General features: G+C 46.5%; 1 pseudogene; it reads right to left on the bottom strand.

Moving 5' to 3' along the window:
- Nucleotides 1-1,182: 1,182 nt before the first annotated feature.
- On the bottom strand, nt 1,183-21,534 carry LOC138674415 (uncharacterized; annotated as a pseudogene).
- Between the last annotated feature and the right edge of the window lie 3,565 nt (nt 21,535-25,099).

The raw sequence follows: 25,099 nt of genomic DNA, 5'->3' as shown, positions 1-25,099 counted from the left end.
GCCTCTCAGGTTAATATTATAATTGCTTATTTTTTATTGGACCACGGCCGCTCCCCCAATGAATATATTATTTTCCTCTGAACACTCTTTGCCTAAAGGTTCTCACAGATAGATAGTGTCAGGCTGTAATTGACATCTCTCTTCAAAAGAGCTAGAAGGTGTGAAATGTTTCCCCTTCTTCCTGGTTCCCAGCCAGACCCCCTGTCAAGATTGGAGACAGTAGACTGCCTTCCCAAGATACATATGTTGTGACCTTTGTGAGGCCTGCAGTTTCAGAGCTGATGTTAAACTACTGCTGGTTACACATATAAACCAATACATATGTCACTACACATATATACATATACATATTTCACCACAACTCCCTCCTTATGAACGTGTATGGGGGTTGACTTACAGGTCAGCTCCCGAGCACGTATCTGGTTCTGTCCCACCTTGGTGAGATAGGCAATCAGCATTGCCATGATCGAATCCTTTCTTATGCTGAATTGTGAAATCATATTGCTGTAATATCAGACTCCATCTAAGCAATTTCCCGTTGTCCCCAACTACTCTGTTGAGACAACTCAATGGTTTATGATCTGTGATCAGGGTGAAGTTGTGCCCATAGAGGTATGGTTGCAGCTTCTGCAGAGCCCACACAATTGCCAAACATTCTTTTCAATGGTGGCATAAGCCACTTCTCTGGGATTTTTGTATCACCTTGTTGGTTCAGCATCTCCTCTACCTGTTCTCTCATGTGTGCCTTCACCTCTGCTGACACCCAGTATGCAGACTGCCGTACTGGGGGATTAGTACCAGTGTCCACATGGTGAGCTATGTGCGTCCACCCAGGCTCCCCTGTGAAGACGTCGGTGAACTTGTTGAGCACCCCTATCAGCTCAGACCTCTGTGGGATAGCTCAGGGTTAAACTCTGCTGACTCCAGGGACTCCATGTACTGAGTCCCGGCCCCCACATCCAGTAACAGATCAGCCTCCCCCTCTTCATGCAGGCTACAGACAGGTAAGACACAGGCCTCCCTGCCATGATGAGCCTTCAGCATATTCACATGAAACACTTTCTGACGCTTTGCATGCTTATCTAGTGTCACCACATAATTAACATCATTCAGCCGCTTATGTACAGTATATGGTCCCTCCCATGCGGCCTGAAATTTATTCTGTAACATAGGGACTAACACTCAAACCTTCTGTCCCTCCTCGTAGGCCCGCAGTCTGGCATTACGGTCGTACCAGACCTTCTGGTTGGTTTGGGCCTGCGTCACGTTCTCATGGGCCAGGTTGCTCAGTTTCTGCATTCTCTCTCTGAGCCGCAGTACACATTCAACCACTGAGACTCCCGCAGTTTTGGGGTCGTCCTCCCAACAATCCTTAATCAAATCAAGTGGCCCCCTCACCCTCCTCCCATAAAACAGTTCAAAGGGGGAGAATCCAGTAGACGCCTGGGGTACCTCTGTAGGCAAACAACAGATGGGGGAGGTACCGCTCCCAGTCTCTCCCTTCAGTCTCCACCAACATTTTCAGCATTTGTTTCAATCTTCCATTAAAACGCTCTCAGAGTCCGTAGGTTTGGGGATGATAGGCGCTGGCCACAAAATGCTGCACTTGTGTTTTCTCGCAGAGGTTTTCCATCAGATCAGACATGAACTGGGTTCCCTGATTGGTTAACATTTCCCTCGGGAAACCCACACGAGAGAACACAGTCAGTAAAGCATCCGCCACTTTGTCTGCTCGGATGGAGGATAGTGCCACAGCTTCCGGGTATCGTGTAGCATAGTCCACCACTGTGAGGATGTACTTTTTGCTAGAGCTGCTAGGGATTGCAAGTGGCCAGGGGTGGATTAAGGGTAGCCAGGGCCCCGGGCTGTTCACACACTGTGGGCCCCCCCGGTCATGTGACGGGGGTCATGTGACGGGGGTCATGTGACGGGGGTCATGTGACGGGGGTCATGTGACGGGGGTCATGATATACCCGAACCAGATTATTCCAGAAAAATGGCCGGGCCCTACTCTACTGTAACCTATTAAATATTTGTTAAAATCTGCAATACAATTTAGGTATATCTTGACCAATAATATCACATACAAGGAACAAATACCACCGCACCGTGACCAGACCACAAATTACAACCACAGTGATCGAATAATATCACATACAAGGAACAAATACCACCGCACTATGTCAAGACCACATATTACCACTTGGTGACCAAATAGCACATACAAGGGACAAATACCACAACACCATTTCCAGACCACATATTACCACCACATAGTGACTGAGTACCACAATACTGATCAGTAACAAAAAAACAAAAAACACAATACTATCACCATAAGTGCCAGTATTCACAGGAGATCTGTACTTAGTATGCAGTGTCTGTGTAGAGGTAATACAGTGATCACTGGTGACATTGTACACAGGACCTTTGTATATAGTATACAGTGTATAGTGTCAGTGTATAGGTAACACTGACTCACCAGTGATGTCTCTAGGTGAACTCCATCTTTCATCCAGCACAGACCGCCATCATTTCTTCCAGCCAGGACTCGTTTCTGCAGGAAATAACACAGTTATCTCGAGCTCCACTTGCAGAACACATTACTTAATTTTTCACAACTTCTACATTACACCACATGAAGAAGAAAAGGCGATATAGTGTCACTCTGCATAATAACAGGACCGCCCCCCCATTTAAAACAGTATACTCAAAAAATAAAATAAATACATCACTGCAGTAATAATATCCCTTAATTAGCCCCTATGGTAATAATATTCCCCACCCTGGCTCCGTTTATCTCATTCCTGGCTCCAGCCATATGTTCTCCCATCCTGCACTCATGAGTATCCATTCTACACCATATGATCTCCCCATCCTGCCCCATCTGTCTCCATCGTATCCATCCTGCCCCATGATCCAATCCTGCCCCATGTCTCCAATCATGCCCCGTGTCTACATTCTGCCCATGCCTCCAGTCCTGCCCCCAGTGTGTCCAGCATATTATCCCCAGTGTGTCCAGCAATCTGCCCCAGTATGTCCAGCATATTGCCCCCAGACAGTGTGTCCAGCAATCTGCCCCAGTGTGTCCAGCATATTACCACCAGTGTGTCCAGCAATCTGGCCCAGTGTCTCCAGCATTGCCCCAGTGTGTCCAGCAATCATCTGCCCCAGTGTATCCAGCATTGCCCCAGTGTGTCCAGCAATCATCTGCCCCAGTGTCTCCAGCAATCTGCCCCAGTGTCTCCAGCAATCTGCCCCCAGTGTCTCCAGCAATCTGCCCCCAGTGTCTCCAGCAATCTGCCCCCAGTGTGTCCTCCAGCAATCTGCCCCCAGTGTGTCCTCCAGCAATCTGCCCCCAGTGTGTCCTCCAATCTGCCCCACTGTCTCCAGCATTGCCCCCAGTGTGTCCTCCAATCTGCCTGTCTCCAGCATTAATAATAATAATTTTATTTATATAGCGCCAACATATTCCGCAGCGCTTTACAAATTATAGAGGGGACTTGTACAGACAATAGACATTACAGCATAACAGAAATACAGTTCAAAACAGATACCAGGAGGAGTGAGGGCCCTGCTCGCAAGCTTACAAACTATGGGGAAAAGGGGAGACACGAGAGGTGGATGGTAACAATTGCTTTAGTTATTCGGACCAGCTATAGTGTAAGGCTCAGGTGTTCATGTAAAGCTGCATGAACCAGTTACCTGCCTAAGTATGTAGCAGTACAGACACAGAGGGCTAATACTGCATAAAGTGTATGAGAACATGATGCGAGGAACCTTTTTTTTTTTATTATAAATAGGCCACACAGGGATCGTTAGGTTAATGCATTGAGGCGGTAGGCCAGTCTGAACAAATGAGTTTTTAGGGCACGCTTAAAACTGTGGGGATTGGGGATTAATCGTATTAACCTAGGTAGTGCATTCCAAAGAATCGGCGCAGCACGTGTAAAGTCTTGGAGACGGGAGTGGGAGGTTCTGATTATTGAGGATGCTAACCTGAGGTCATTAGCGGAGCGGAGGGCACGGGTAGGGTGGTAGACTGATACCAGGGAGGAGATGTAGGGTGGTGCTGAGCCATGGAGTGCTTTGTGGATGAGGGTAGTAGTTTTGTACTGGATTCTGGAGTGGATGGGTAGCCAGTGTAATGACTGGCACAGGGTAGAGGCATCGGTGTAACGGTTGGTGAGGAATATGATCCTGGCTGCAGCATTCAGGACAGATTGGAGCGGGGAGAGTTTTGCAAGAGGGAGACCGATTAGTAGAGAGTTACAATAGTCCAGACGAGAATGAATAAGTGAAACAGTCAGAGTTTTTGCAGAGTCGAAATTAAGAAAAGGGCGAATTCTAGAAATGTTTTTGAGATGCAGGTAAGAAGAGCGAGCCAGTGATCGGATGTAGGGGGTGAATGAAAGGTCAGAATCAAGGATGACCCCAAGGCAGCGGGCATGTTGCATTGCCCCAGTGTGTCCTCCAATCTGCCCCAGTGTCTCCAGCATTGCCCTTAGTGTGTCCTCCAATCTGCCCCAGTGTCTCCAGCATTGCCCCCCCAGTGTGTCCTCCAATCTGCCTCACTGTATCCAGCATTCTGCCCCACTGTCTCCAGCATTCTGCCCCACTGTCTCCAGCAATCTGCCCCACTGTCTCCAGCAATCTGCCCCACTGTCTCCAGCATTGCCCCCAGTGTGTCCTCCAATCTGCCTCACTGTCTCCAGCATTGCCCCCAGTGTGTCCTCCAATCTGCCCCAGTGTCTCCAGCATTGCCCTTAGTGTGTCCTCCAATTTGCCCCAGTGTCTCCAGCATTGCCCCCCCCAGTGTGTCCTCCAATCTGCCTCACTGTCTCCAGCATTCTGCCCCACTGTCTCCAGCAATCTGCCCCACTGTCTCCAGCAATCTGCCTCACTGTCTCCAGCATTCTGCCCCACTGTCTCCAGCAATCTGCCCCACTGTCTCCAGCAATCTGCCCCACTGTCTCCTCTCCAGCATTGCCCCCAGTGTGTCCTCCAGCATTGCCCCCCAGTGTGTCCTCCAGCAATCTGCCCCACTGTCTCCAGCATTGCCCCACTGTCTCCAGCATTGCCCCACTGTCTCCAGCATTGCCCCCAGTGTGTCCTCCAATCTGCCCCACTGTCTCCAGCATTGCCCCCAGTGTGTCCTCCAATCTGCCCCAGTGTCTCCAGCATTGCCCCCCAGTGTGTCCTCCAATCTGCCCCACTGTCTCCAGCATTGCCCCCAGTGTGTCCTCCAATCTGCCCTACTGTCTCCAGCATTGCCCCCCAGTGTGTCCTCCAATCTGCCCCAGTGTCTCCAGCATTGCCCCCCCCAGTGTGTCCTCCAATCTGCCTCACTGTCTCCAGCAATCTGCCCCACTGTCTCCAGCAATCTGCCCCACTGTCTCCAGCAATCTGCCCCACTGTCTTCAGCAATCTGCCTCACTGTCTCCAGCATTGCCCCCAGTGTGTCCTCCAATCTGCCCCAGTGTCTCCAGCATTGCCCCCCACTCCCCCAGTGTGTCCACCGATAACTGATCCAAAAAAAAAAAAAAAACAAGCAGTCTCCTCACCTGTCCGCGCTCCAGGCGGCGAGCTCCCTGCAGCAGCGCACACTCGCCGGCGACTGACAATGACGTCAGACGCCGGCGACGTGTGCGCTGCGGCCGACATCAGCCGCCAGCCTCCAATTGGCTGGCGGCTGTTGTTGTTAACTATTGACGTGCGGGCGCGCGCCCGCACATCAATAGGAAACCGCCGCAGCGCTGCAAGGGGCCCGATGAGCAGATGAGAAGGGGCCCGATGCGGACCCCCTCTCTCTGCCCACCGGGTCCGGGGGACACATAAACGCCGGCGGCCGGCACCGCACCGCATTCACAGATCATTATCAGAGGGTCAATCTGCGCCCCAGACCACTGGGCCCTGGGCTACCGCCCATATTGACCCTCTGATAATCCGCCCCTGCAAGTGGCCCTATGATATCCACTGCCACTCGCTGGAAAAATTCATCGATCACAGGCAGTGGTATCAATGGAGCTTTCTGTATATTCCCGGACTTTCCAACTCTCTGACAAACTACACATGATCGGCAGTAATTGGCAATATCTGTCCCCATCTTGGGCCAATAGAAGTTATGTGTCAGGCGAGCTTTAGTCTTTTGTATTCCAAGGTGTCCGGCCAGAGGAATTTCATGGACAATCCTCAATAATTGTTCCCTAAATGGATAAGGAATGAGCAGCCGCTTTTCACAGTCCCAAGATTCTGTAGTGTCCATGGGGATAGTCTCTGTATACAGTCTGCCCTGGTCCCAGTATACTCTCTCTTTGTCAGAAGCAGCAGGGGGCTGGCCTGCAAGACATCTGAGCTTCTCCAGACTGACATATGACCGCAGGGCCTCCTGGAAGCTCTGACTGTCAGTCTGCAGGCCCTGGCCTAGTGTGACTGCCAATCCCAGGTCTGAAGCTGAGTCTCCAGTGTCGGTTATCAGGGACCTTGGTGGGTCTGCCATGTGAGGGAGCTGTCTGAGACTCATCCTCGAACCTCTGGGGTTGAGTCTGAGCCGCAGCCTGACTCCGGGTCACAGCTGCCACATATGTACAGTCCTGTGCAGTGATACATTATAATAATAATAAATAATAATAATAATCTTTATTTTTATATAGCGCTAACATATTCCGCAGCGCTTTACAGTTTTGCACACATTATCATCACTGTCCCCGATGGGGCTCACAATCTAGATTCCCTATCAGTATGTCTTTGGAATGTGGGAGGAAACCGGAGTGCCCGGAGGAAACCCACGCAAACACGGAGAGAACATACAAACTCTTTGCAGATGTTGTCCTGAGTGGGATTCGAACCCAGGACCCCAGCGCTGCAAGGCTGCAGTGCTATCCACTGAGCCACCGTGCTCTCCCTCCTCACACGGGATCTCAGGTGAGTAATTTGCTTCCACCTTCTCTGTAGCATTTACTTGCGAGGTAGGAATATAGGTGGACACCATCCTCCCCAGGTCCGTGCCTAGCAACACATTGGTGGGAATAGCCTTTGATACTCCCACTTCTCTCAGTCCTTTTCCTGCTCCCCAGTCCAGGTACACATGGGCCATGGGCACGGCAGGGATGACCCTTCCAATCCCGGTTATAGACATAGTCTTTCCTGGTATGATATCGGCAGGGGTTATCATGGCGGAACGCACCAGGGTCACCTCTGTCCCAGTGTCTCCGAGACCAATGGTGACTTTATTGCCAACAGTGACAGATTGACAGTTCTCATTAGCCCTCGCATCAGAGCCGGCCACAAAGAGGACAGACGGTGGGGACACAGATGGCTTTGTGGTTGTAGTTGGGCATTTCTCCCTATCAGGGCAGATCACGCTAACATGTCCCACTTTGTTGCAGGAGAAGCACCGGCGTGCATGACCTAAAGGATGTCTATTCCCCAGGACCCCATAGGACGTAGGCTTGGGCAGCACTGGTGATAGGCCAGCAGAAGGAGAAGGGTCCTCGTTTGGCTTACCTCCATTCCAGCTGAATCCCGATGGCTTCCACACCTCAGGCATCCTGTTAGCCACATAGCAGTCCGCAATCTTTGCAGCCTGATCCGCAGTTTGTGGCTCCCGATCACACACAAATTGTCGTACATCCATGGGGCACATGTGAAGAAATTGATCGTTGACCATAAGATCCATTAAGTCCTCAAAACTGTTAACAGAAATTCCCCTGATCCATTGGTGGAACGTGGTCCTCAAGGTGCTCACAACATCCGCATAGGTGTCAGTTGATCCACATTGTACTTTCCGGAACTTTCTACGATAGACTTCTGGTGTTAGGTTGTATTTCCTGATTAGGGCCTCTTTTATGGCCTCATAGTTCCCATCTAGTTCTGGTGGGAGGTCAGCAAAAACTTCCAGGGCTTCGCCTCTCAACCCTGGGATTAGATACTGTGCCCACTGCTCACGAGGTAGATTGCATTGCCTGCAGGTTTTTTCAAATCACCGAAGGAAAGTATCCAAGTCCGTATCCTTCTCCATCACAGGGAAGTTTTCCAGCCGTGGTCTCCTTGGATTTATGTCCTGGGAGGGGTTAGCTGAGGACTGATACCTCTCTCTATATGAGGCATCTGAAAGCTGGAAAGCTCTCTCCTCCCGGCGTGCTGCAGCCTTTCTCTCATCCCGGCATTCTGGAGCAGCAGCCTGTCGGTGCTGTAGAATAAGCTGCATGCGCAGATTGGGATCACTTGTTCCCAGTTGTTGTAAGTCCATTTGTAAAGTAGAGTCCATGGTCTCGTCAGCACTGCCACTTCCATCAAGTATCTCCGATGCAAGAGCTCGCAATGTTGGGTCTCTCTGAGGTGGACTCTCTCCTTGCCCAGATGTTCCAGCACTTTGCTCTATGTCCTGCTCAACCAAGGCACGTATCAGCAGTTCCTTGTATTTGTCAGCTGTCTCTATTCCTCTCTGCTCACAGAGGTCGGCCAGAGCCTCTTTGCTGTTTCTTGTACTGGGCTGCCATATCGATGAACAGCCTTTGCCAAATAAAAGATAGAAAAGAAAAAGTGGGAAGGGAAACTGTTTGCAAGTATGTCTAAGTAGGGTTGAGCGAAATGGATCGTTCATTTTCAAAAGTCGCCGACTTTTGGCAAAGTCGGGTTTCATGAAACCCGACCCGACCCCTGTGCGGGGTCGGCCATGCGGTACGCGACTTTCGCGCCAAAGTCGCGTTTCAATGACGCGAAAAGCGCCATTTCTCAGCCAATGAAGGTGGACGCAGAGTGTGGGCAGCGTGATGACATAGGTCCTGGTCCCCACCATCTTAGAGAAGGGCATTGCAGTGATTGGCTTGCTGTCTGTGGCGTCACAGGGGATATAAAGGGGCGTTCCCGCCGACCGCCATCTTACTGCTGCTGATCTGAGCGTAGGGAGAGGTTGCTGCCGCTTCGTCAGAAGCAGGGATAGCGTTAGGCAGGGTCCATTAACCACCAAACCGCTTGTGCTGTAGCGCTTTCCACTGTCCAACACCACCTTTGTTTGCAGGGACAGTGGAAGCTACTTTTTTTTTTCCTCAGCGCTGTAGCTCATTGGGCTGCCCTAGAAGGCTCCCTGATAGCTGCATTGCTGTGTGTATGCCGCTGTGCAAACCAACTGCTTTTTTCAAAGCACAAATCCTGTTGTTCCTTCCTTTCTGCACAGCTATCTTGTTTGTTTGTCCACACTTTTTATTTCATTTGTGCAGCAGTCCACTCCTTATTGCTGCCTGCCATACCTGGCTGAGATTACTGCAGGGAGATAGTAATTATAGGACAGTCCCTGTGTTTTTTTTTTTTTTTTAATTCTCCCTAAAAAAAAAAGCTGTGGGAGATTAACATTGGCATTTCTGCTCGAGTGCCATCCCTGTGTGTGCCATCTCACATAGTGGGCCATAGAAAGCCTAATTTTTTTTTCTGTTTTTTTTTTGTGGGGTTTCTAAATTCTCCCTGAAAAAAAAAACAGTGGGAGATTAATATTGGCCTTTGGGCTTGTGTGCCAGTCCTGAGCGTGCCATCTCTCTCTCAAATAGTGGGCCATAGAAAGCCTATTTTTTTTTTTTATTGGTTGTATAAATTCTCCCTGAAAAAAATAAAAACAGTGGGAGATTAATATTGCCCTTTGGGCTTGTGTGCCAGTCCTGAGCGTGCCATCTCTCTGTGAAATAGTGGGCCATAGAAAGCCTATTTATTTTTTTTTCATTGGTTTTATAAATTCTCCCTGAAAAAAATAAAAACAGTGGGAGATTAATATTGCCCTTTGGGCTTGTGTGCCAGTCCTGAGCGTGCCATCTCTCTGTGAAATAGTGGGCCATAGAAAGCCTATTTATTTTTTTTTCATTGGTTGTATAAATTCTCCCTGAAAAAAATAAAAACAGTGGGAGATTAATATTGCCCTTTGGGCTTGTGTGCCAGTCCTGAGCGTGCCATCTCTCTGTGAAATAGTGGGCCATAGAAAGCCTATTTATTATTTTTTCATTGGTTTTATAAATTTTCCCTGAAAAAAAAAACAGTGGGAGATTAATATTGCCCTTTGGGCTTGTGTGCCAGTCCTGAGCGTGCCATCTCTCTGTCAAATAGTGGGCCATAGAAAGCCTATTTTTTTTTTATTGGTTTTATACATTCTCCCTGAAAAAAAAAAACAGTGGGAGATTAATATTGCCCTTTGGGCTTGTGTGCCAGTCCTGAGGGTGCCATCTCTCTGTCAAATAGTGGGCCATAGAAAACCTATTTATTTTTTATTATTGGTTTTATACATTCTCCCTGAAAAAAAAAAAACAGTGGGAGATTAATATTGCCCTTTGGGCTTGTGTGCCAGTCCTGAGCGTGCCATCTCTCTGTCAAATAGTGGGCCATAGAAAGCCTATTTTTTTTTTTATTGGCTTTATACATTCTCCCTGAAGAAAAAAAACAGTGGGAGATTAATATTGCCCTTTGGGCTTGTGTGCCAGTCCTGAGCGTGCCATCTCTCTGTCAAATAGTGGGCCATAGAAAGCCTATTTATTTTTTTTTCATTGGTTGTATAAATGAAAAACTGAAAAAAAAAAAAACAGTGGGAGATTAATATTGCCCTTTGGGCTTGTGTGCCAGTCCTGAGCGTGCCATCTCTCTGTGAAATAGTGGGCCATAGAAAGCCTATTTATTTTTTTTTCATTGGTTTTATAAATTCTCCCTGAAAAAAATAAAAACAGTGGGAGATTAATATTGCCCTTTGGGCTTGTGTGCCAGTCCTGAGCGTGCCATCTCTCTATGAAATAGTGGGCCATAGAAAGCCTATTTATTTTTTTTTCATTGGTTGTATAAATTCTCCCTGAAAAAAATAAAAACAGTGGGAGATTAATATTGCCCTTTGGGCTTGTGTGCCAGTCCTGAGCGTGCCATCTCTCTGTGAAATAGTGGGCCATAGAAAGCCTATTTATTATTTTTTCATTGGTTTTATAAATTTTCCCTGAAAAAAAAAACAGTGGGAGATTAATATTGCCCTTTGGGCTTGTGTGCCAGTCCTGAGCGTGCCATCTCTCTGTCAAATAGTGGGCCATAGAAAGCCTATTTTTTTTTTATTGGTTTTATACATTCTCCCTGAAAAAAAAAAACAGTGGGAGATTAATATTGCCCTTTGGGCTTGTGTGCCAGTCCTGAGGGTGCCATCTCTCTGTCAAATAGTGGGCCATAGAAAACCTATTTATTTTTTATTATTGGTTTTATACATTCTCCCTGAAAAAAAAAAAACAGTGGGAGATTAATATTGCCCTTTGGGCTTGTGTGCCAGTCCTGAGCGTGCCATCTCTCTGTCAAATAGTGGGCCATAGAAAGCCTATTTTTTTTTTTATTGGTTTTATACATTCTCCCTGAAGAAAAAAAACAGTGGGAGATTAATATTGCCCTTTGGGCTTGTGTGCCAGTCCTGAGCGTGCCATCTCTCTGTCAAATAGTGGGCCATAGAAAGCCTATTTATTTTTTTTTCATTGGTTGTATAAATGAAAAACTGAAAAAAATAAAAACAGTGGGAGATTAATATTGCCCTTTGGGCTTGTGTGCCAGTCCTGAGCGTGCCATCTCTCTGTCAAATAGTGGGCTATAGAAAGCCTATTTATTTTTTATTATTGGTTTTATACATTCTCCCTGAAAAAAAAAACAGTGGGAGATTAATATTGCTCTTTGGGCTTGTGTGCCAGTCCTGAGCGTGCCATCTCTCTGTCAAATAGTGGGCCATAGAAAGCCTATTTTTTTTTTTTATTGGTTTTATACATTCTCCCTGAAAAAAAAAACAGTGGGAGATTAATATTGCCCTTTGGGCTTGTGTGCCAGTCCTGAGAGTGCCATCTCTCTGTCAAATAGTGGGCCATAGAAAGCATATTTATTTTTTTTTCATTGGTTGTATAAATTTTCCCTGAAAAAAATAAAAACAGTGGGAGATTAATATTGCCCTTTGGGCTTGTGTGCCAGTCCTGAGCGTGCCATCTCTCTGTCAAATAGTGGGCCATAGAAAGCCTATTTTTTTTTTATTGGTTTTATACATTCTCCCTGAAAAAAAAAACAGTGGGAGATTAATATTGCCCTTTGGGCTTGTGTGCCAGTCCTGAGCGTGCCATCTCTCTGTCAAATAGTGGGCCATAGAAAGCCTATTTATTTTTATTTTTTTTTCATTGGTTGTATAAATTCTCCCTGAAAAAAATAAAACCAGTGGGAGGTTAATATTGCCCTTTGGGCTTGTGTGCCAGTCCTGAGCGTGCCATCTCTCTGTGAAATAGTGGGCCATAGAAAGCCTATTTATTTTTTTTTCATTGGTTGTATAAATTCTCCCTGAAAAAAATAAAAACAGTGGGAGATTAATATTGCCCTTTGGGCTTGTGTGCCAGTCCTGAGCGTGCCATCTCTCTGTGAAATAGTGGGCCATAGAAAGCCTATTTATTATTTTTTCATTGGTTTTATAAATTTTCCCTGAAAAAAAAAAAAAGTGGGAGATTAATATTGCCCTTTGGGCTTGAGTGCCAGTCCTGAGAGTGCCATCTCTCTGTCAAATAGTGGGCCATAGAAAGCCTATTTATTTTTTTTTCATTGGTTGTATAAATTCTCCCTGAAAAAAATAAAAACAGTGGCAGATTAATATTGCCCTTTGGGCTTGTGTGCCAGTCCTGAGCGTGCCATCTCTCTGTGAAATAGTGGGCCATAGAAAGCCTATTTATTATTTTTTCATTGGTTTTATAAATTTTCCCTGAAAAAAATAAAAACAGTGGGAGATTAATATTGCCCTTTGGGCTTGTGTGCCAGTCCTGAGCATACCATCTCTCTCTCAAATAGTGGCCCATAGAAAGCCTATTTATTTTTTTTTCATTGGTTTTATAAATTCTCCCTGAAAAAAAAAACAGTGGGAGATTAACCCCTTACCGGCATCGGACGTACTATACCGTCCGATGCCGGCTCCCCTGCTTTGATGCAGGGCTCCGCGGTGAGCCCGCATCAAAGCCGGGACATGTCAGCTGTTTTGAACAGCTGACATGTGCCCATAATAGGCACGGGCAGAATCGCGATCTGCCCGCACCTATTAACTAGTTAAATGCCGCTGTCAAACGCAGACAGCGGCATTTAACTACCACTTCCAGCCGGGCGGCCGGAAATGACGTCATCGCCGACCCCCGTCACATGATCGGGGGTCGGCGATGCTTGTGAATGGTAACCATAGAGGTCCTTGAGACCTCTATGGTTACTGATTGCCCGTCGCTGTGAGCGCCACCCTGTGGTCGGCGCTCACAGCACACGTGCAATTCTGCTACATAGCAGCGATCAGCAGATCGCTGCTATGTAGCAGAGCCGATCGTGCTATACTTGCTTCTAGCCTCTCATGGAGGCTATTGAAGCATGGCAAAAGTTTTAAAAAAAAGTTTAAAAAAATGTGAAAAAAATAAAAAAAACATAAAAGTTTAAATCACCCCCCTTTCGCCCCAATCAAAATAAATCAATAAAAAAAATATCAAATCTACGCATATTTGGTATCGCCGCGCTCAGAATAGCCCGATCTATCAATTAAAAAAAAGTATTAACCTGATCGCTAAACAGCGTAGCGGGAAAAAAACTCGAAACGCCAGAATTACGTTTTTTTGGTCGCCGCGACATTGCATTAAAATGCAATAACGGGCGATCAAAAGAACGTATCTGCACCGAAATGCTATCATTAAAAACGTCATCTCGGCACGCAAAAAAATAAGCCCTCAACCGACCCCAGATGATGAAAAATGGAGACGCTACGAGTATCGGAAAATGGCGCAATTTTTTTTTTTTTTTTAGCAAAGTTTGGAATTTTTTTTCACCACTTAGATAAAAAATAACCTAGTCATGTTTGGTGTCTATGAACTCGTAATGACCTGGAGAATCATAATGGCAGGTCATTTTTAGCATTTAGTGAACCTAGCAAAAAAGCCAAACAAAAAACCAATGTGGGATTGCACTTTTTTTGCAATTTCACCGCACTTGGAATTTTTTTCCCGTTTTCTAGTACACGACATGCTAAAACCAATGATGTCGTTCAAAAGTACAACTCGTCCCGCAAAAAATAAGCCCTCACATGGCCAAATTGACGGAAAAATAAAAAAGTTATGGCTCTGGGAAGGAGGGGAGCGAAAAACGAACACGGAAAAACGAAAAATCCCCTGGTCATGAAGGGGTTAATATTGCCCTTTGGGCTTGTGTGCCAGTCCTGAGCGTGCCATCTTTCTCTTTCAGATAGTGTGCCATAGAAAGCCTATTTTTTTTTTAATTTGGTTTCTAAATTCTCTCTGAAAAAAATCACTTTTTTTAATTTGTTTTCTAAATTCTTCTTTAAAAAATAATTTTTTGTGTGTGTTTCTAAATTCTCCCTGAAAAAATAAAAAAAAACAGTTTGAGAGTAATATTGGCCTTTCTGCTTGTGTGCCAGTCCTGACTCCTGGGTGTGCCATCTCTCTCTCTCAGATAGTGGGCCATAGAAAGCCTATTTGTTTTGTTTTTTTGTTTGGTTTCTAAATTCTCTCTGAAAAAAATCACTTTTTTTTTATTTTGTTTTCTAAATTCTTCCTTAAAAAATCTTTTTTTGGGGGGGGGTTTCTAAATTCTCCCTGAAAAAATAAAAAAAAACAGTGGGAGATTAATATTGGCCTTTCTGCTTGTGTGCCAGTCCTGACTCCTGGGTGTGCCATCTCTCTCTCCCAGATAGTGGGCCATAGAAAGCCTATTTGTTTTTTTGTTTTTTGTTTGGTTTCTAAATTCTCTCTGAAAAAATCACTTTTTTTAATTTGTTTTCTAAATTCTTCCTTAAAAATCTTTTTTTTTTTTGGGTTTCTAAATTCTCCCTGAAAAAATAAAAAAAAACAGTGGGAGATTAATATTGGCCTTTCTGCTTGTGTGCCAGTCCTGACTCCTGGGTGTGCCATCTCTCTCCCAGACAGTGGGCCATAGAAAGCCTATTTGTTTTTTTTTTAATTTGGTTTCTAAATTCGCTCTGAAAAAATCACTTTTTTTTATTTGTTTTCTAAATTCTTCCTTAAAAAATCATTTTTTTCTTGTGTGTTTCTAAATTCTCCCTGAAAAAAAAAAAAAAACAGTGGGAGATTAATATTGGCCTTTCTGCTTGTGTGCCAGTCCTGACTCCTGTGTGTGCCATCTCTCTCTCTCAGATAGTGGGCCATAGAAAGCCTATTTGTTTTTTTGTTTTTTTTGTTTGGTTTCTAAATTCTCTCTGAAAAAAAATCACTTTTTTAATTTTGTTTTCTAAATTCTTCCTTAAAAAATCTTTTATTTTTTTTGGGTTTCTAAATTCTCCCTGAAAAAATAAAAACAAACAGTGGGAGATTAATATTGACATTTGTGCTTGAGTGACAGTCCTGCATGTGTGGCATCTCTCTCGTTTGGTGCCACCTAAAGCAGAGTGTGTAACATTGTGCCTGCTTTTCCTTGCGGTGTCACCCACCTGTAAAGGGGTATCTAAATCATACTGAAGTTATAGCTCACCGTGTAAGTTGTTTGACAGCAACAAATACCGCTAGTTTGGTTACGTTTTTAAAACAATGAGGAAGTCTGGTGGAAGAGGTCGTGGCCGGGGACGTTCATTGTCAGCTGGTAATGAGGGTAGTGGTAGTGGTGGAGCATCAGGTGGTCGTGGTAAAAAAAATATTGCACCTGAGTCTGGAGCTGTGGAGCCAGGTTCGTCGTCTGGCTACACAAGGCCTCGAACGCTCCCTTTTCTGGGAGTAGGAAAACCGTTTTAAAGCCGGAGCAGCAAGAGCAAGTTTTGGCTTATCTTGCTGACTCAGCCTCTAGCTCTTTTGCCTCCTCTTTTGAAACTGGTAAATGTAAAAGCAGCGCGTCGTTAGTGGATGTTCACGGTCAGGGACAAGTCGCTTCCTTGTCCTCTTCAGCAAAAACAACAACAGAGAAGGATGCAGCAGGCGACACAACGGGTTACTCCATGGAGCTCTTTACACATACCGTCCCTGGCTTAGAAAGTGAAGCAGTTAACAGGCCATGCCCATTACAAGTTGAATCTGACATGGAGTGCACTGATGCACAGCCACATCCAGACTACTATGCTGGTCCTTTGACTCAGATCACAACATTGCCCTCGCAGGGTACTGATCCAGAATCAGACCCTGATGAGACTATGTTGCCCCGTCACGAACGCTATACCACCGACCGACACGGTGACACAGACGGAGTTGCGCACGAGCTAGAAGAGGAGGTTATAGATGACCCAGTTGTTGACCCCGATTGGCAGCCATTGGGAGAACAGGCTGCAGGCGGCAGTAGTTCTGAAGCGGAGGAGGAGGGGCCGCAGCAGGCATCAACATCGCAACAGGTTCCATCTCCCGGGCCCGTATCTGGCCCAAAACGCGTGGCAAAGTCAAAACCTGTTGGAGGACAGCGTGGCCATCCGGTTAAAGCTCAGTCTGCAATGCCTGAAAAGGTATCCGATGCTAGAAAGAGTGCAGTCTGGCATTTTTTTAAACAACATCCAATTGATCAGCGCAAAGTCATCTGTCAAAAATGTTCAACTACCTTAAACAGAGGTCAGAATCTGAAAAGTCTCAATACAAGTTGCATGCGTAGACATTTAACCACCATGCATTTGCAATCCTGGACTAACTACCAAACGTCCCTTAAGGTTGTAGCACCCTCGGCCAATGAAGCTAGTCAGCAACGCAACATCCCTTCCGGCAGTGTAGGGCCACCATTTTCCGCACCACCTGCAGTATCTGTGCAGGTTTCTTTGCCAGGCCAAAGCAGTCAGGGTCAGGGAATCACCAGTTTCGTAGTAGGAAACACTGCATCTAGGGCACCGGCGGCAACAATACCATCTCCCACCGTCTCTCAGTCTGCCATGTCCACCGGCACCCCCGCTAGTTCCACGATCTCCAGCTCTCCAGTCCAGCTCACCCTACATGAGACTATGGTTAGAAAAAGGAAGTACTTAGCCTCGCATCCGCGTACACAGGGTTTGAACGCACACATAGCTAGACTAATCTCGTTAGAGATGATGCCCTACCGGTTAGTTGAAAGCGAAGCTTTCAAAGCCCTGATGGACTACGCTGTACCACGCTACGAGCTAACCAGTCGACACTTCTTTTCCAGAAAAGCCATCCCAGCCCTCCACCAGCATGTTAAAGAGCGCATCGTCCATGCACTCAGGCAATCTGTGAGCACAAAGGTGCACCTGACAACAGATGCATGGACCAGTGGGCATGGCCAGGGACGTTACGTGTCCATCACGGCACACTGGGTGAATGTTGTGGATGCAGGGTCCACAGGGGACAGCAATTTTGGGACAGTGGCAAGGCCGGGTTCGGGTTTTTTGAGGGACACAAGTGACGTAGATTTGCCTGAAACTGCCCCTCAACCAAGCACAACCGCAGATTTGACAACTGGAACTTTGGCCCACATGGCGGATTATGCCTTACGTATCCTCAAAAGGGACACACGCATTACTAAAATGATGAACGATGACGATTACTGGTTGGCCTGCCTCCTTGATCCTCGCTATAAAGGCAAATTGCAAAATATAATGCCACATGAGAACTTGGAACTAATATTAGCAACCAAACAATCAACTCTTGTTGACCGTTTGCTTAAGGCATTCCCAGCACACAGCGCCCGTGATCGTTCTCACACGAGCTGCAGGGGCCAGCAGACCAGAGGTGTTAGAGGGGCAGAAATCAGAAGTGGCGTTGGACAGAGGGGTTTTCTGACCAGGTTGTGGAGTGATTTTGCTATGACCGCAGACAGGACAGGTACTGCAGCATCAATTCAAAGTGACAGGAGACAACATTTGTCCAGTATGGTTACTAACTATTTTTCATCCCTTATCGACGTTCTCCCTCAACCATCATTCCCATTTGATTACTGGGCATCCAAATTAGACACCTGGCCAGAATTGGCAGAATATGCATTGCAGGAGCTTGCTTGCCCGGCAGCTAGTGTCCTATCCGAAAGAGTATTCAGTGCTGCAGGTTCAATATTAACCGAAAAAAGGACTCGTCTGGCTACCCAAAATGTAGATGATCTAACCTTCATTAAAATGAACCACAACTGGATTTCAATATCTTTTGCCCCACCTTGCCCGGCTGACACCTAGCTTTCCTATGAAAAGGTCTTGCCTGTGGGCTTTTCTGAATGACTTTTCCAATCTCGTAATTTGCAGCACCTGATTGTCCAGCATACGACATGTTTACACCTCCCTAAATGGCCAAACTCCCCACACGGGGCCGTGGTATCGCCACTTGGCGCCAGCACCCGTGAGAGTGCTGTTTGTCTGAAGAGGTGGGTGTGCCCGCTTTTGGTCGACGGCACTGCCACTGGGTCCCTCATAGTACAATAAAGTGTCTCTGGCGGTGGTGGTGCGCACCCAACGTCAGACACACTGTTGTAACATGAGGAGCCCTGGGCCTGTACCGCCGGCCACAAGAGAGTTCCCCCACACCCAGCTCAAACATTGCTAAACCACTTGCACAATTATCTCTCACAGTTCCACCAATGTTTAGTCTATGCGCTGACATCCGTAAATTCCTGCCACTGACAATACCATTGTGTTGACATGTATGATGGTACTTAACATAGTCAGAGGCAGTGTCCTATATTTACCCAAGTAAATACTTTGTGCCAAATTACTAGGTCTGAAACTACGCAGAGGAGCCCACCCCAGTACCGAATGATTGCACCCTTTGGTGGTTTTGTTTTGTTGTCATGCGAGAGATTAACATGTATATATTGTTTGGGACTACTAACTGGCAGACACTCATTACAATCGGCCTCCGCTAACAACACCAATGCTGCCCGTGTACCCCTGGAACCAATTATAAATTGCCTACAGCCCAATTTTATTATGTTAGGCCTTCGAAGCCTGTCTGCGGTCCCTTCTTTCTACTACTACTCCACTGACCTGTCTACTGCTGCCCGTGTACCCCTGGAACCAATTAGAAAGTGCCTACAGCCCAATTTTTTTATGTTAGACCTTCGAAGCCTGTCTGCGGTCCCTCCTTCCACTAGGCCTCCACTGACCTGTCTACTGCTGCCTGTGTACCTCTGGAACCAATTATAAAGTGCCTACATCCCAATTTTATTATGTTAGGCCTTCGAAGCCTGTCTGCGGTCCCTTCTTTCTACTACTACTCCACTGACCAGATCAATGCTGCCCGTGTACCCCTGGAACCAATTTAAAAGTGCCTACAGCCCAATTTTTTTTTATGTTAGGCCTTCGAAGCCTGTCTGCGGTCCGTTCTTTCTACTACTCCTCCACTGACCAGACCACTGCTGCCCGTGTACCCCTGGAGCCAATTTAAAAGTGCCTACAGCCCAATTTTTTTTATGTTAGGCCTTCGAAGCCTGTCTGCGGTCCCTTCTTTCTACTACTACTCCACTGACCAGACCAATGCTGCCCGTGTACCCCTGGAACCAATTATAAAGTGCCTACAGCCCAATTTTTTTTATGTTAGGCCTTCGAAGCCTGTCTGCGGTCCCTCCTTCCACTAGGCCTCCACTGACCTGTCTACTGCTGCCCGTGTACCCCTGGAACGAATTTAAAAGTGCCTACAGCCCAATTTTTTTTATGTTAGGCCTTCGAAGCCTGTCTGCGGTCCCTCCTTCCACTAGGCCTCCACTGACCTGTCTACTGCTGCCCGTGTACCCCTGGAACCAATTATAAAGTGCCTACATCCCAATTTTATTATGTTAGGCCTTCGAAGCCTGTCTGTGGTCCGTTCTTTCTACTACTCCTCCACTGACCAGACCAATGCTGCCTGTGTACCCCTGGAACCAATTATAAAGTGCCTACAGCCCAATTTTTTTTATGTTAGGCCTTCGAAGCCTGTCTGCGGTCCCTCCTTCCACTAGGCCTCGACTGACCTGTCTACTGCTGCCCGTGTACCCCTGGAACGAATTTAAAAGTGCCTACAGCCCAATTTTTTTTATATTAGGCCTTCGAAGCCTGGCTGCGGTCCCTCCTTCCACTAGGCCTCCACTGACCTGTCTACTGCTGCCCGTGTACCCCTGGAACGAATTTAAAAGTGCCTACAGCCCAATTTTTTTTATGTTAGGCCTTCGAAGCCTGTCTGCGGTCCGTTCTTTCTACTACTCCTCCACTGACCAGACCAATGCTGCCCGTGTACCCCTGGAACCAATTAGAAAGTGCCTACAGCCCAATTTTTTTTATGTTAGGCCTTCGAAGCCTGTCTGCGGTCCCTCCTTCCACTAGGCCTCCACTGACCTGTCTACTGCTGCCCGTGTACCCCTGGAATGAATTTAAAAGTGCCTACAGCCCAATTTTTTTTATGTTAGGCCTTCGAAGCCTGTCTGCGGTCCCTCCTTCCACTAGGCCTCCACTGACCTGTCTACTGCTGCCCGTGTACCCCTGGAACGAATTTAAAAGTGCCTACAGCCCAATTTTTTTTTATGTTAGGCCTTCGAAGCCTGTCTGCGGTCCGTTCTTTCTACTACTCCTCCACTGACCAGACCAATGCTGCCCGTGTACCCCTGGAACCAATTAGAAAGTGCCTACAGCCCAATTTTTTTATGTTAGGCCTTCGATGCCTGTCTGCGGTCCCTTCTTTCTACTACTACTCCACTGACCAGACCAATGCTGCCCGTGTACCCCTGGAACCAATTATAAAGTGCCTACAGCCCAATTTTTTTATGTTAGGCCTTCGAAGCCTGTCTGCGGTCCCTTCTTTCTACTACTACTACACTGACCTGTCTACTGCTGCCCGTGTACCCCTGGAACCAATTAGAAAGTGCCTACAGCCCAATTTTTTTATGTTAGGCCTTCGAAGCCTGTCTGCGGTCCCTTCTTTCTACTACTACTACACTGACCTGTCTACTGCTGCCCGTGTACCCCTGGAACCAATTATAAAGTGCCTACAGCCCAATTTTTTTTATGTTAGGCCTTCGAAGCCTGTCTGCGGTCCCTCCTTCCACTAGGCCTCCACTGACCTGTCTACTGCTGCCCGTGTACCCCTGGAACCAATTATAAAGTGCCTACAGCCCAATTTTTTTATGTTAGGCCTTCGAAGCCTGTCTGCGGTCCCTCCTTCCACTAGTCCTCCAGTGACCAGTCCACTGCCGCCCGTGTACCCCTGGAACCTATTTCAAAGTGCATACAGCCTACTTTTTTTCTTTTATTTATAATTATAAAGCCCAGATGGACTACGCTGTACCACGGTAAGAGCTACCCAGTTGTCACTTCTTTTGCGAGAAAAGCCATCCCAGCCCTCCACCATCATGTAAAAATCCGCATTGTCCATGCTCTCAGGCTATCTAATAGTAGAAAGGTGCACCTGACAACAGATGCATGGACCAGTAGGCATGTCCACGAAAGGTTACATGTCCATTACGGCGCACTGGGTTAATGTTGTGGATGCATGGTCCACAGGGGACAGCCTACTAAGTCTGTCTGCAGTCCCAAATAGAAATTGTCCTCCGCTTATGTAATGTGAATATAAAAATGGCTATTTTGAGTCCATTTTGAAATATACTGAACGCATACAGACTATTACAGAGCAGCATCTCTTGTCATACATTTACAGACAGACAATGCTCATTGAGACACAATCTTGGGAACTGTTTATTTATTGTCTGAAGACCTTTCAGTTCACAAACAGTTCTATGTTTCTGTTTGTTATTGTAAAACAAGGTTTATTTAACCTCTGTCTGAGGTGGGTTTATCTTACCCTTGTTTTATGTATCTATGGGTTTATGGCCCATTGTCTGATGTATGACTGATATCTTGGTCTCATCCTATCTTGAAAGCTGGCCACTTGAAGGACAGGGTGAAACCAAATTAAACATGGTGCAAATCACAATATAAGGCCAGAGAAACATGACTAAAGGTACCGTCACACTAGACGATATCGCTAGCGATCCGTGACGTTGCAGCGTCCTCGCTAGCGATCAGGCCCCTGCTGTGCTGTCGCTGGTCGGGGAAGAAAGTCCAGAACTTTATTTCGTCGTGGGCTCTCCCGCTGACATCGCTGAATCGGCGTGTGTGACACCGATTCAGCGATGTCTTCACTGGTAACCAGGGTAAACATCGGGTAACTAAGCGCAGGGCCGCACTTAGTAACCCGATGTTTACCCTGGTTACCATCCTAAAAGTAAAAAAAACAAACACTACATACTTACCTACAGCCGTCTGTCCTCCAGCGCTGTGCTCTGCACTCCTCCTGCTCTGGCTGTGAGCGCCGGTCAGCCGGAAAGCAGAGCGGTGACGTCACCGCTCTGCTTTCCGGCCGCTGTGCTCACAGACAGTACAGGAGGAGTGCAGAGCACAGCGCTGGAGGACAGACGGCTGTAGGTAAGTATGTAGTGTTTGTTTTTTTTACTTTTAGGATGGTAACCAGGGTAAACATCGGGTTACTAAGCGCGGCCCTGCACTTAGTTACCCGATGTTTACCCTGGTTACCAGCATCGTTGGTCGCTGGAGAGCGGTCTGTGTGACAGCTCTCCAGCGACCAAACAGCGACGCTGCAGCGATCCGGATCGTTGTCGGTATCGCTGCAGCGTCGCTAAGTGTGACGGTACCTTAAGACAGAAGCATAAACTGGTGAACCTGTACTTACCTGTGTACAGTGATTGATACCTGCATAAGTGGGGACGCCCGTGCAGTGTTGAGAATTTTCCAGGGGTTCTCTGTCTTGGTGTTTGCTTCTCTGATTTTCCAGACAGATGATGTTTAAAAGCTCCTTGGTGACTGATGATGTGAGTATATGTTCTTAATCATTATATGTATTTAATCCTTATATGTTCTTAATCATTATATGAATTTAATCCTTATACTGTATGTACTTTGTATCTTAAAATATACAAATGTGTATTCAATCATACTATCCAATCATATTATTCCTTTAATTTTGTACTTTGAAATAAAATTGCGTTATATCGCAAATAGTAGCCTTCTTTAAAGTCGTATCCGAACCTTAGTGTTAAAAACTTGGCAGTACATAATTTGGCGTAGTCGGCAGGATACGCAGAAGGCTCAGAAGTTTATAATATTAACAGGACTCTGTGTGATAGTGTGTAAAACATGCCTCTCTTTAAGAAAAAGGTGGCTGTGAGTGAGTCTATTGAGATTCCAGGTTGGGAACGGGCTCCCTATGATATTTTGGCAACCAAGTGGTCGCATAGTGCTGGTTTGGGTGAAGCATGGGACAAATGTTTGAAGGATGCTGAACCTGCTGATGTTGTTGCATGCTTACAGAAAGTGAAAGTGGAGAAAGGTAAAGAGTTGGGCGCTATTGCTAGGCGCTATTGCTGGATATTGTTGTCTGCATATAGAAAACAGCATGAGGAAAGAATATGTGACGCCCAAGAGACCGGGGTACCCAACACCGGACCAATGGGGTCTGTCTGTTGAGGGGGGTGTCACGGGTGGCTTGACCCGGTGCTGTGGCCTCAGGCAATGCACAGTGTAAAGGGTATCGTGAAGGAACAGGCACTTACTTGATCAGCAGCAGGTTCTCCCAGCGGTGATGATCCCAATCCTGGATAGATGGCTATTGTCCAAATGAAAGACTGAGGCACTGAAACGTTTAACCAGTTTACTTTAACAAAAAAGGATTTACAACCAGTCCTGTCACCGGAGTCTGTATGGGAACTCTGAGTTACTTTGACCCTGCCGGGGTCTTCGCCTCTTATTGTACGCAATATCTGTGTGGCCCTGCTGCTGTATGTGAACTGGCTGCCGGCCCAATCTGTCCCCTCCGGGTCCTGGTTCGACGGGCAACCCGAGTCCTTTTATCGGCTTACCCCCTCCAGGAGTACCGCTGAACTCTGTGTCTGTTGCTGCGTCCGACCCTAGTGAAGCTGATATCACCTCACGTTTTTCCGGTTGCTGTATTATATGTAATGAATACAGCCACGGATCCGGTATCCGTCTTTGCACCTGTTCTGGGTAGTGATTAATGCTACCCGGTTCTCACAATGTCCTTTTTCTCTATCCCTCTTCTCCTCAGGCCGGTGATTTAGGCCTGGTAACAGTCACAGGGCTGTTAGAGATTCAACTGTATGACCTCTCACTTTCAGCTCCTTAGCCCAACTGCCAGTTCTTCTCTCAGACCAGAATGGATCAAGGGGAGTCTCTGGAGCTCCCCCTTCTGGCCGGAGGTGGTAGTGCAGTCTTGCTATTTTAGTATTTGCATTTACTGTCAGTAACTATTTTTGTGGCAAATACCCCTAGGGGTGCCACATTCCCCCTTAGTTAAGAACAGTACTCCGGGACTGTGGGACAATAACATTTTGAAATAACAATTAATATGTACAGAGTCTTAAAAATGAAAAGTTACAAAAACCACTCGAGGAAACAAAAATATAGTTCTGTACAAAGTCACTTCAAATAGCGTCCATTAATACAGTTCTATCCTTGAAGGTACTAGGAAAGGCACTGCACTTTGTGTCCAGGAATTTAGTTCCATTTTTCCAACGGAGTTATCAATATAAAGTCTAAAGAAAGTTCAAAAAGAGCGAGGAGCAAAGTTCAAAAAGCAGTCTTTCCGGAGCTTTGATTTAGTGCCTCTGGGCTGATAAAAAGTTCAAGAATATGCAAGAAGTTCATACAGACAAGTCTCTGTAGGCACTGGGCTTAAACGTTGCAGACTGATAACAATGACTATACTACATTTTCTGTTTAACTATATACGGCATAACATATATACAATTCACATTATGAGCTTTATAGTTGGTAATCTGCATACCTGGCCGGTAATTGACCCTGGGTACTACGCTGTGATCTACGTAATAGCGGTGTCTCTTCATGTGGTGTACTACTGTCTACTGCGGATGTAGTATCTGCCCGCTCTGCTAAAGATAATTCCACGACTATGGAGTTGGCAAGTCCACCGTGAATGGGATTACTCTGACCAGGAATCTGTTCTTCCTGGCCTGGAACCTCCTGTAGTACGGGGTCAGCCTCTTCCTGTCTTGGGACTTCTGGTATTGGGTTTGGTGTTGGGTAAAAGGCCACCATGGGAACCACTACTGCACCATGGTATGTTAGTAGGGTTTTGGGAAAGTCTCCTATACAGGTGTGATACACTTCCTCTTCTTTTTCCTTTACTGGTTGAACCTGTATGGGTTG

The sequence above is a fragment of the Ranitomeya imitator genome, chromosome 4 (genome assembly GCF_032444005.1).
Source record: "Ranitomeya imitator isolate aRanImi1 chromosome 4, aRanImi1.pri, whole genome shotgun sequence".
Classification (NCBI taxonomy): Eukaryota; Metazoa; Chordata; class Amphibia; order Anura; family Dendrobatidae; genus Ranitomeya; species Ranitomeya imitator.
The sequence above is the reverse complement of the archived record's forward strand: the minus strand, read 5'-3'. Positions and strand labels throughout refer to the sequence as shown.